The sequence below is a fragment of the Bufo bufo genome, chromosome 3, assembly GCF_905171765.1.
Source record: "Bufo bufo chromosome 3, aBufBuf1.1, whole genome shotgun sequence".
In the NCBI taxonomy this organism is placed as follows: domain Eukaryota; kingdom Metazoa; phylum Chordata; class Amphibia; order Anura; family Bufonidae; genus Bufo; species Bufo bufo.
Genome location: NC_053391.1, coordinates 696943640 through 696957379, shown reverse-complemented (window position 1 = coordinate 696957379; position 13740 = coordinate 696943640).

The following is a 13740-nucleotide window of genomic DNA, read 5'->3' as shown; positions in this document are numbered from 1 at the left end:
ACGACTCTATTGCCCAGTAATTTGCTGGTGCACAAGCTTATCTTCCACCTAGCCACGTTGCTGGCAGTGCAGGCTCCGCAGAACTTAGGAATTCAATTTTTCTTTCGGGAACTGATGGTGGGCACACGGCCTCATTGGAAAATGCCGGCAATATTTCTCCCAAAAAGCCATTCCTGCCTTGTACCGTAATGTGGCAGAGAACATGGGCAGCTCCTTGCAATTTTCGCAGTGTGGCAAGGTGCACGCCACCGTAGACATATGGAGCAGCTGTTACAGGTAGGTACATGTCTTTCATGGCCCACTGGGTAAATATTTTATCTGGTGAGGCAGCACCACACCAAAAAGGCCACGTTTGTGTTGGTCTCGTTTCCACACCAGCTGCTTATCCACCTCCTCCTCATTGGACATCCCCCCTTCCCCCAGCAGTAGGGCACAGGGTCACTCCCACTCCCATCTATCATATGTGTAAAATGAAGTGTTTCCATGTGGTGTTAGAGCTGATCAGCCTGGCCGGGAGTAACCACACAGCCGATCACTTGGTAAAGTGCATCAAGCAGCAAATATCCTGTCGGCTGTCTCCCTGCCAACTCCAACTGGGCAAGGTGCTCAATGACAAAGGCCGCAACTTCATGGCTATACTGTATTTGGGGAAACAACACATGCTCCCTGCATGGCGCACATGATCAATTTAGTCATGCAATGCTTTGTGAAAACGTACACTGGCTTACAGAAGGTTCTGGCCATGTCCAGGAGACCGTCCTTGCATTTCAGCCATTGTTATATGGTATGGAGCGTCCTCCTGGACTTGCAGTAACAAAATGGTCTGCTGTCACACGGCTAAATCTGCTAAGTTCTAACTCCCTGGAATTCCACATTGTAGATGCTAGAGCGTATGTACAAGCCGCGTAAAGTGGTGAATGATTTTGTCACTGGAGAACCATACTTTTAAACCATTGCAATCAAAGAAAATGGGGGAATGTTTTCCTCCCTAGAAAAGGAAGACCAAATTACTTTATTACCAGGAAGCACTGTGTACGCAATCTGTCACAGCTATTGGCGAGCAGACGCCTGCTGCCCACATGTCTGGCGCCCCTCTTCGCCCCCCTGCAGAGTCACCCACCTCCCGACTCCACTGCTACCACAAATTGAGGAAACCTCAGCAGCAGCAGGTTCAGTATCATCTACATGATGGAGTAAATGTTCCACGTACTGTGCCAGGTTGACGCAAATCAGCAGACATATTGCCTCAATGCCCAGGTTCAATTCTACTCTGGCCTTTCGACGGCACATACACTGTTCCCCGACTTCATGGGCTGCTGAGACCGGAATACTAGCCTCAACTTGCCCAGTACATTGTCTCCGATCTCGCTTATCCAGCCTCCAGTGTCATTTCAGAGATGTTTTTCAGCACAGAACAGGGTGCGGTGACACCCAAATGGACTAAGTTGTCTTCCACCAGTGTCCAAAATATCATTTTTCTGAAATGTAAACAAGGCATGGATCCGTGAGGATTTTCACACTCCTCCGACAGAGGCCAATGAATAGATCTGCCCTTGTTGACCGTGCCCCATCATGCCTCAGCCTCTGCCTGCCTGCCTACCATCACGTTCTATACCATATGGCTGGTGCTGCTGCCGCCACCGCCGGAGCTACTGTTCTCTGCTGTTAATCCTTTATTGCCACTTCCATTACCAGTACTGCCACTACCATTACCAGTACTGCCACTACCATTACCAGTACTGCCACTACCATTACCAGTACTGCCACTTCCATTACCAGTACTGCCACTACCATTACCAGTACTGCCACTTCCATTACCAGTACTGCCACTACCATTACCAGTACTGCCACTACCATTACCAGTACTGCCACTACCATTACCAGTACTGCCACTTCCATTACCAGTACTGCCACTACCATTACCAGTACTGCCACTTCCATTACCAGTACTGCCACTTCCATTACCCGTACTGCCACTACCATTTCCAGTACTGCCACTACCATTACCTCTACACAGTTGCCACTATTACCACTACTACTACCCCCAAACAGCCACACACATATACTGCTTTGTCTGATCCATGCTGTGCTGCCACTGCTGCCTCTACTATTGCAGCTGATGCCACTGTTACTCTACCCTTTCCACATCCACACTGTACTGCTTCTACTTCCAATTCAATTCTAGGCTCGTTCAGAACAAGTCATTTTTTCATTGCTTCTCTTACCCAAATAAATGTAATAAAACGTGATCAAAAAGTCACACACACTCCAAAATGGTATCAATAAAAACTACAGATTGTCTAGCAAAAATTAGCACCCCCTCCTTCCCCCCTCACACACACACACACAGCTCAGTATATACAGGGAGTGCAGAATTATTAGGCAAGTTGTATTTTTGAGGATTCATTTTATTATTAAACAACAACCATGTTCTCAATGAACCCAAAAAACTCATTAATATCAAAGCTGAATATTTTTGGAAGTAGTTTTTAGTTTGTTTTTAGTTTTAGCTATTTTAGGGGGATATCTGTGTGTGCAGGTGACTATTACTGTGCATAATTATTAGGCAACTTAACAAAAAACAAATATATACCCATTTCAATTGTTTATTTTTACCAGTGAAACCAATATAACATCTCAACATTCACAAATATACATTTCTGACATTCAAAAACAAAACAAAAACAAATCAGTGATCAATATAGCCACCTTTCTTTGCAAGGACACTCAAAAGCCTGCCATCCATGGATTCTGTCAGTGTTTTGATCTGTTCACCATCAACATTGCGTGCAGCAGCAACCACAGCCTCCCAGACACTGTTCAGAGAGGTGTACTGTTTTCCCTCCTTGTAAATCTCACATTTGATGATGGACCACAGGTTCTCAATGGGGTTTAGATCAGGTGAACAAGGAGGCCATGTCATTAGATTTTCTTCTTTTATACCCTTTCTTGCCAGCCACGCTGTGGAGTACTTGGACGCGTGTGATGGAGCATTGTCCTGCATGAAAATCATGTTTTTCTTGAAGGATGCAGACTTCTTCCTGTACCACTGCTTGAAGAAGGTGTCTTCCAGAAACTGGCAGTAGGACTGGGAGTTGAGCTTGACTCCATCCTCAACCCGAAAAGGCCCCACAAGCTCATCTTTGATGATACCAGCCCAAACCAGTACTCCACCTCCACCTTGCTGGCGTCTGAGTCGGACTGGAGCTCTCTGCCCTTTACCAATCCAGCCACGGGCCCATCCATCTGGCCCATCAAGACTCACTCTCATTTCATCAGTCCATAAAACCTTAGAAAAATCAGTCTTGAGATATTTCTTGGCCCAGTCTTGACGTTTCAGCTTGTGTGTCTTGTTCAGTGGTGGTCGTCTTTCAGCCTTTCTTACCTTGGCCATGTCTCTGAGTATTGCACACCTTGCGCTTTTGGGCACTCCAGTGATGTTGCAGCTCTGAAATATGGCCAAACTGGTGGCAAGTGGCATCTTGGCAGCTGCACGCTTGACTTTTCTCAGTTCATGGGCAGTTATTTTGCGCCTTGGTTTTTCCACACGCTTCTTGCGACCCTGTTGACTATTTTGAATGAAACGCTTGATTGTGCGATGATCACGCTTCAGAAGCTTTGCAATTTTAAGAGTGCTGCATCCCTCTGCAAGATATCTCACTATTTTTTACTTTTCTGAGCCTGTCAAGTCCTTCTTTTGACCCATTTTGCCAAATAATTATGCACACCTAATATAGGGTGTTGATGTCATTTGACCACACCCCTTCTCATTACAGAGATGCACATCACCTAATATGCTTAATTGGTAGTAGGCTTTCGAGCCTATACAGCTTGGAGTAAGACAACATGCATAAAGAGGATGATGTGGTCAAAATACTCATTTGCCTAATAATTCTGCACGCAGTGTATAACTGTAAAAAGGTTATGGGGGTCAGAATATGGTGATGTAAAAAACAATTTTTATATTTATTAAAGTTTAACTTTATTTTTATGAGGTCCGCTGGAGCGTGCAGCATTATGAGGTCCGCTGGAGCGTGCAGCAGGCACCATAGCCATCGGGTGTCTTCTGTTTTAAACTGAAGATACCCGGCGCTAATTTCCACTGCTGGCGTTAATGCCCTTCGCAACTTTTAACCCTTCAGATGCCCTATCTGGGTTTAGAAGAGTCGGATTGTATGTGCAGCAGTCCCTGTCCTCCTGCTGCACATTAGTTCCTATGGAGCCCCTGCCTGTGGCAGAGCTCTATAGGAAGATAGTAAATAGAGATAAGAGAATTTCATGTTTTGAGATTCGTTCACACTTCGTTTGGTGGTAAAAGCAGAATTGCGTTATGGATTCCATTACCACGGACCATAACACAATTCTATGACGGAATACATCTAATAAGTCAAATCACCCCCCTTTCCCCAAAATGTAAATAAAAATTTGTAAACAATAAAGTAAAATACACATCGTAGGCATCGCCGTGTGCGAAAACATACTATCAAAATATAATATTTTTCCCATACGGCAAACGGCAAAACAGAATCGAAAGTCAAAATCTGCACTTTTTTGGTTGCTTCACCTCCCTCAAAAACTTAAATAAATAGTGATCAAAAAGTCATATACAGCCCAAAATGGTATTATTGAAAAGTACAGATTGCAGAGGAAAAAAATAAAAGTGACAGGTCATAAAACTGTGGTGGAATGGTGTTTTTTTATAATTCCACCCCATTTGGAATTTTTTCCCGCTTCCCAACACATTTTATGCAACCATTTATGGTGCCATTAGAAAATGCATCTTGTCCCACACAAAAACAAGCCCTCGTACGGCTACGTGGAAAAAAAAAAAAAGTTATCTCCTTGGGAAGGCTGGGAGTAAAAGTCAAAAACAAATAAATGGAAAATTTCCTGGTCGTTAAAGGGACAAATACCCCACCTTCAGGAAGGAGACAACGCCAGGGCGCAATGCCGATAGTCCCCACGTCCGTACTCCCTAAGAAGCCACTGTCAGTGGGACTAGTTGCCAGGGTGATGACGGATTGTAGATCTTACGTCCTGGTTACTTACCCCCCAGGTAGGCACAGTTGTAATAGCTGCACTTTTTATGAGTGCTCTGCAGGATGATATTTCTCTTTTCCTCATTATAATCGGTGACCTGAAACACTTCATTAAGTGGAACAATCACTATGTCATTCCATGTAAGATACGAGAAATTTGGTAATTTCACCCCGAAGCAGGTGATAATGGATAATGACATGCTTCTATTTTCTTCCAATCCAATGTCATTAAAGATACTAATATAGGATTCCAGTCTTACTGGGGCCTGAGGGTCAGATGGTGGTTTAAAAAGAAGCTCTGGGACACTCCTATATGTGTACAGTGGTTTTCCATCACACCCAGGTTGAAGCAAATTGAAAGCTCTGGTAATATAGAAATGAAGTGAATGGAACCTGAAATTCTTGGGATTTTTACTATATGTATTTATATACCTATTCAGAAGGTTGCCACCAGAGAATCCCTTAAATGAGATGACTATTAATGCGATCCCGTATTCATCCTTAAAACCGTCAGGAAGACGTCCCAGCAAATGTTTTTCTTTTTTCCATAAATCAGATGCAATATTCCAGGAAACATTAAGGTGAGGTGTCTTCATTCTTTCCTTCCACAGTAATCCTGGAGCTATAGACTCCATTTTGTAAGTGCATCCGATGTATTGATCATCAAATAAACCCTCAAACATTTCCAAGTGGTAAACGTAGATGCAGAAGACCTGCAAAATCCAAAAACATAAGTTAAAGAGATAAAGACAGAGCAGAGGCGGAAGAAATCAGAAAGAAATAAAAAATAATTGCTCTGGGTCGTGTTACCAAACCTTGCAGCATGACCACAGCGCTCCTTGATGTTCTCCTGGAGCCGGTGGGCAGTTTAGGTAGGTGCAGGCGGTGCGATGATGCAGACTGGAAGAGGCCTGTGTCCTGCACCAAATCACTGACAACCGCAAAGAGGGTTAAGTATTTGTGTTTAGAATTTGTATTTGGCAGTAGGCTGTTAGGCCACGATGGGGAAGCATTATTATAACTGGGGGAGCACTATGGGGACATTGGTGCTACTGTGAGAACTAAAAGGGGACCTTTTGTACCGGCACACATTATAAGAGGGTGCACTATGAAGGTATTGCTTGCGGTGGCACACCAGGGGTGGACACAGACAGCAGAGGGCCTCTGTGCAAAGACATCCAGTGACGTCTACTTTGATGTAGATGTTCTCTGTCCTCATCTTCTCCATTTGGACCAGACCACCATGATGATTTTTTTTCAGCCATCTCTCTTCTCTGCGGAGTTTGACAAACAGACATCTTAGTTTACTACTTTTCCATCATCCTCTCACTTTCTGAACACCCCATTCTGCCCCCCCCCCCATACGGTGTTCGCTGTGCTCCCCAATACTATACTGCAGAAACAGCCCCCCTGAAAATGCTAGTGCCACACAGATAGTGCCCCCTACAATAATTATTGGCGCCCTAAAAAATAACTGTGCCCAGTAAATAGTGTCCCTGACACTAATAGTGTAAACATAATGTCCCCCCAAAATAATTGTGCTCAGCTGATACTGTGCCAGGTGCCCCCCCGTGATAGTGCTCCCAAAAATGAAATAATTATCTGCCAAAGTGCACTTAGTATAGTGCTGCCAATAATAATAATGTCCCCCATTGTGCCCCAGAAGTAATAATGCCCCCATAGTGCCCTTACTAGTATTCATGTTCCCTATAGACCCCCAATTGTAATAAAGCCCACCATAATGCCCTCAGTAGTATAATAATAATTCTCTTTATAATGTGTGACAGTAGAAAATGCCCCTATAGTGCTCCCCTTCATCTCTTCTCCATAGTGCCCCCATGTGTGACAGTATATAATGCCCCCCAGTTGATGCCTCATAGTTCTCCTCCCCCCTTCTCCATAGTACCCCCCTTGTGTGCCATATATAATTCTAATATATAGGGCCCCCAGTAGATGCCCTCATAGTGCCCCCCCTCTCCATAGTGCCCCCATTTGTGCCAGTATATCATTCTAATATATAGGGCCCCCCGTAGATGCCCCTATAGTGCTCATCTCCCTCACTTCTCCATAGTACCCCCATGTGTGACAGTATATAATGACCCCCAGTTGATGCCTCATAGTCCCCCCCCTTCTTGATAGTGCCCCCCATGTGTGCCAGTATATAATTCTAATATATAGGGCCCCCCAGTAGATGCCCCCATAGTGCTCCCCCCATAGTCCCAGTATATAATTCTAATATATAGGGCCCCCCAGTAGATGCCCCCTTAGTGCTCCCCCCCATAGTGCCAGTATATAATTCTAATACATAGGGCCCCCCAGTAGATGCTCCCATAGTGCCAGTATATAATTCTAATACATAGGGCCCCCCAGTAGATGCCCCCATAGTGCCCTTCCCCTCCCATAGTGCCACCCATGTGTATCATTATATAATGCCCCCTAGCAGATGCCCCCATAGTACTCCTCTTCCCCTTCTCCATACTGGGCAACAGCATAGTGTTAATAAAAAAATAAATTAAACTTGCATACTTACCTCCATGCCTCTTTCATGGATACGATGCAGGCTTCTTCCGGCCTCTGTCCAGCGCTGTACGGCTCAGGCGGCGTGATGATGTCATTGTGCTGCCTGTACTGGCCTCTAATAGGCTACAGGCACTAGGTCTGCAGCCTATCAGAGGAACGGGGAAGTGAGACACCCCTCCCCTCTCCACCGCAGCATCCTTCTGTATCGCTGTCCTGAGGACGGAGATTAGAGATAAGCGGAACGAATCCCGCGCGTGGTGACGTATGATGTCACCGCGCCGACATCATGTATGAACGCGGCATCTGAGGGGTACAATGCAAAATTTCTGTGGGAATTTTGGCCCATTGATATAGAAGAGCATTTGTATAAAGCTGCGGCTTTCTCCTCATTGGGAGCACATAGACATTCAGCTGAACTGAGAGTGTATATATATGGGGGAGTTGGGGGAGATGACCGTCAGAGGAACGATCGCTCAGCCAACAGCTACTGAGGGTTTATGGGCACCAGTAGAGATTTTATCTTGTGGATTTTTTTTTATTTTAGCCTTTTGTATTTTATATAACAGACTGCAATACTTCTGTACTGCCGTGTATTACTGTCTGTCATACTAGGCCTTCACATACTGTAGACATTGGGGCCTCCAGCTGCCATCAAACCTACTGGGACCCCGTAATCACATTGCAGGGGGGGCTAATGAGGTGACAGACGGAGCGTTCTCCATGTTTAACCACTTAGACGCTATTGTTAGTAGCAGTTTAGGGGTTTACGCTGTCAGGATCGGAGTTGTTTACAATCACGGCCATTACGTCCCTTTCCCAGTAATATTATAATTCTTATACCTGTAGAGATTTCAGGACAAACAGCCCGAGGCAGAAGACAGTCAGCCGGGGACGAGACATCGGAGAATGAGACCCTACAAGAAACACATCGGGTCACTAGAATAAAATGTCAGGAGGCTGAGGGGACAGGAGACAGGAGGAAAGGATGAGAGACAGACAAGAGGGAGAAGAGACAGAAGGGAAGGATAAGAGACAAAAAAGAGGCAGAAGAGAAGGATACGAGACAGACAAGATGCAGAAGAGACAGAAGGGAAGAATAAGAGACAGACAAGAGGGAGAAGAGACAGAAGAGAAGGATACGAGACAGACAAGAGGCAGAAGAGACAGAAGGGAAGGATAAGAGACAGACAAGAGGAAGATGAGACAGAAGGGAAGGATAAAAGACAGACAAGAGGGAGAAGAGACAGAAGGGAAGGATAAGAGACAGACAAGAGGCAGAAGAGACAGAAGGGAAGGATAAGAGACAGACAAGAGGGAGAAGAGACAGAAGAGAAGGATAAGAGACAGACAAGTGGCAGAAGACAGGCAGCCGGGGACAAGCCATATGAGAATGAGACCCTACAAGAAACACATCGGGGCCCTAGAATTAAATGTACAGTAAATATTGTAGTACAAGCAAATGACGGTACAAGGGATCTCTGTTCGGTAATGTACCGTTACTCTCTGCTGTGTAGAGTGCTCTCTCTGTGATTATCAGTGCAGGGTGTAGGTACAGACAGGGTTAATTATCCCAAAATGCAGTGTGTTTTTTTGTCCTTATCTGTATATTGTTCCTGTGCTCCGCTGGATCCGGTGTACATCTCACAGAACCTCCACCACCTTCCTGGTCGACCAGATTTCTCTCCAAAAATCAGATATTTCCATATGGTTAAGCACTTTAGTTAGGGCTCCTGCACAGGACCATTGTGGTCCTCAAATTGCAGATCCACAGAACATGGACACCAGCCGAGTGCATTCTGCATTTTGCGGAACGGAACGTCTGGCCCATAATAGATCAGTCCTATCCTTGTCCGTAATGCAGACAAGAATAGGGCAGGTTCTATCTTTTTTTGCGGGCCCACAGAATGGACATGTCTGACTACAAGAGTGAAGTGCAGCATAAAGAAGTAAAGCAAAGTTACTAAGCTAGCCTGTCAGTACAGCAGAGAAAGAGATAAAGCAGAGTTGAGTTTGCCTGCCAGTGTAATGCTAAAGCCTGCTGGAACCAAGCCAAGGCCTGAAAACTGTTTGAAGAGATGTTTATTCAAAGTAAAGCTTCCATTGCAAGGTCTGGACTCAATTTATTCTTTCAAATCTCTCAATTATTCCCCCTATTTATTGCTTCGGAGCCAAAGCCTGGGGTCCAGCGGTATCCAAGTAGGAGCACCGTGACAGACATAAAGAGACATTTAGGCCACACTACACCGCTCGGCATTCCTACTAAACATGGGATGCAATATAGGAGGGCCCTGGGGCGCGGCCACCCGTTGCACATACAGAGGCAGACAGCACACTGAGATCTGTCCACATCTTTTGGGGCCCCGTTGAAGTCAAAGGGTCCGCATCCGTCCTGTAAAAAATGCAGATAGGATGTGGACACAAAATACATTCAGGGAGGAAAGTGCTCATCTGAACATGGAGCCCGGGACCGCGGCATTGAGTAGGGGAACATTGGCGGTCAGCAACCACCATTACAGGAATGACTTGGCAGTGGTATCGATGAACCTGCACGCCGACATGCTATTGAAGGCATTATTGGTAGAATAGATATATCTATATAACAATGTCTCACCACCCTGCTTATTCTGAAATAAGATGCAATGTCTGTATGACTCACCCTATCAATTTAATAAATTATAATGATTAAGAAGACATTGATTTGTCACATGATTACATCACTTTATATGCCTATATCGGCAAGATTACGTCTATTTAAAAAAAAAAAATTATATTTTTGTCATATTTTTGGATTATTTTTATTTTTATAACCTTTTGCAAATATACATAATGAAAATGAATACATAGGGTCATTATATGAAGTAAGGGGCTACTGTATGTAAAAAAAAACGCATATTTGGAAAAAAATGCATCGAAAACGCATCAAAACCGCATGCGTTTTTTTGGTATCTTTAAGATTGGGGGAGAATACATTGTGAGTAAATAAGAAAGGGACCCAAACTTTCAGATATATGAATTAAATATGGATAATACATATTTTCAAAATATGAAAACAATTTGAGTTGGTGTTAATCGAGAATCCATTTTGGGTCTTGGGAAAGACTGAACTTGGGTATATTAGTGGGTGGATTTTTGATGAAACATGACCACTGAAGAAGGAGTTGGGCAAACTCTGAAACACGTTTGGTATCACAGAAATAATAACAAAGATCCAGGACCCATAGGATTATTTATTCATCTGTGGCCAGGATATTGCCTCATTGAAAGAAAGGTGGAGCGCGCCACAGACATTGTAAGTACGACCTTACTACAGCCGACCGGCTCGAGTATATCTGCACCGTACCACGTGGACCGCCGAGTGCAGTTAGCGATATAACGTGAGACACTGGTACGAGCTGCTGCAACAGTTAGAAGCACTCGCAATACACGGACATGTGGAGGTAAGAGAAGCCTCACCGTTATCTTACTGTCACCACGGTTGGTCTATATTATATTAAGAAAAAAGGGGTGGTCCCCCCCCTCCCCCCGGGAAGTACTGCTCTGTAAAGCGAAGGGGCAGTAACGTGTTAAAACCTATAGTTTATTTGGACAATTAATATCCCTAACTGGGAAAAGAAGAAGCCCCTACCAGACAAACAAACATATACAAACATCGGCAAGGGACCCAGATAGATAGGTCACCTTTTGGTCAGGCACACTTGGGCCCTTTGGGTGGTGCGAAAGTGTAACTGACCAGAAAAATACACTGTGTTAGGGCCACGGCGGTGTGCCTGAGGTCCAATATTATGCCAATAGGCGAAAGTAACAGGGTAGATCTTACCGGTACTGGATGCCCGGGCCGTGAAGTCCAATGCTCAAGGGAGGAAAATTGTTTACACTTGAACGCGTCCTTCAATGGGTTAAACCTTGGTGGCTGAGGGCCACAGGGGAAAAAAAAAAAATTCTATCCCTGTTAATGCCCTACTTGGCCTGTTATACCCTAAGGTAACCTTCTAACATGGGGTCCTATCCCCGCAAGGGGTGGCCCCGTCCGGAACCTGACCCTGGGTAATACACCCTAGATGACCCTGTGAGAACAGGGGAAGTAGCCCTGTAAGGGGCTTAAGCTATCAGGGTGTGGGAAGCTACTGTTGGTGGATATGTACAAAGTCCCAAAGGACTAATAATGGTAGATATATATGTGGTCCAAAGGACTAATAATGGGGGATATATTCGTGGTCCCGTGGTCCAAAGGACTAATAATGGTGGATATATTCGTGGTCCCTACGCGTTTCGTTTAGGAATATATTAGACCTTAGGGGAATCAAATGTACCTCTACTTCTAAAAGACCCCCTAACTCATCAGGGGACAGGGGTCGTAGGTAGAGGAGAAGCCCCCACTCCTATACCAGCTGGATGATAATTACAGATGGGGAAGGGGGTGAGAAAGGCAACAGAGAGGGTGTAAAGGTTGCGCAGGCTTGAATGGACATGTGTAGTCCAGGTCGGGCCAAATACCTGTAAATGGAGAACAACAGAAGAGGGAATCCATTCAGGTACAGTACCTAGCTGCAACTCTTACTGATAACATATTGGAATAGTTTACCCACTGTGTATCACATGGAACGCGTGTAGCCTTTACCATGGAGGGCGGCAGGGCAGTCTGGTGTACCGCCTGTCTGTCGGCGTTTGACAGCGCGAACATGCGCGCTGTGTAGTTTAAATGGATCGAGAGGGCTGGCAAAGCATCTGCCTGAGAGGCGTGGCCACCACCAACGTGATTACATGGATGTCACATGACGCGGTAGGCCATCCCTCCTTGCGCATGCGCATTTGCAGTGAGGGCAGCCGACATGCCGCGCGGCCTCAGTGACGTCACGGCACACTTGTGGACGTCATAGCTGGGGGCGTGGTCGAGGCGGAGCGCGGCGTCGGCTGACCGATAGAGGCAGCGGGAGTGGGAGGAGTCACTGATAAAGCAAAGCAGCTCCTGCTACTGCACTCACGCTGATGCTGGAGATGATAATAAACATCACCTCCAGTGTGGGACCTCAGAGGGAACACTTTTAGTAGGTTATCCCCTGAGTCTAGATAGGGTATCATAACATTAAAGACTGATGATAATACTCGCCGCTCAAGCAGTGTGATCGATACCTAGAATGGCACATGCTGTTCACAAATGAGAGCGGAGACAAGAAACAAAACACAGAAAATAGCCACCAGATGCCGGTGCAGGGGTTAATACTTGCCTAAACCAGATGAAGAGAGGAGAAGGAAAGCAATCAAGAGATAGAACTGCACCTCCTAATCATATACAGTGGCGGAAATAATTATTTGACCCCTCACTGATTTTGTAAGTTTGTCCAATGACAAAGAAATGAAAAGTCTCAGAACAGTATCATTTCAATGGTAGGTTTATTGTAACAGTGGCAGATAGCACATCAAAAGGAAAATCGAAAAAATAACTTTAAATAAAAGATAGCAACTGATTTGCATTTCATTGAGTGAAATAAGTATTTGAACCCCTACCAACCATTAAGAGTTCTGGCTCCCACAGAGTGGTTAGACACTTCTACTCAATTAGTCACCCTCATTAAGGACACCTGTCTTAACTAGTCACCTGTATAAAAGACACCTGTCCACAGAATCAATCAATCAAGCAGACTCCAAACTCTCCAACATGGGAAAGACCAAAGAGCTGTCCAAGGATGTCAGAGACAAAATTGTAGACCTGCACAAGGCTGGAATGGGCTACAAAACCATTAGCAAGAAGCTGGGAGAAAAGGTGACAACTGTTGGTGCGATTGTTCGAAAATGGAAGGAGCACAAAATGACCATCAATCGACCTCGCTCTGGGGCTCCACGCAAGATCTCACCTCGTGGGGTGTCAATGGTTCTGAGAAAGGTGAAAAAGCATCCTAGAACTACACGGGAGGAGTTAGTTAATGACCTCAAATTAGCAGGGACCACAGTCACCAAGAAAACCATTGGAAACACATTACACCGCAATGGATTAAAATCCTGCAGGGCTCGCAAGGTCCCCCTGCTCAGGAAGGCACATGTGCAGGCCCGTCTGAAGTTTGCCAATGAACACCTGAATGATTCAGAGAGTGACTGGGAGAAGGTGCTGTGGTCTGATGAGACCAAAATAGAGCTCTTTGGCATTAACTCAACTCGCTGTGTTTGGAGGAAGAAAAATGCTGCC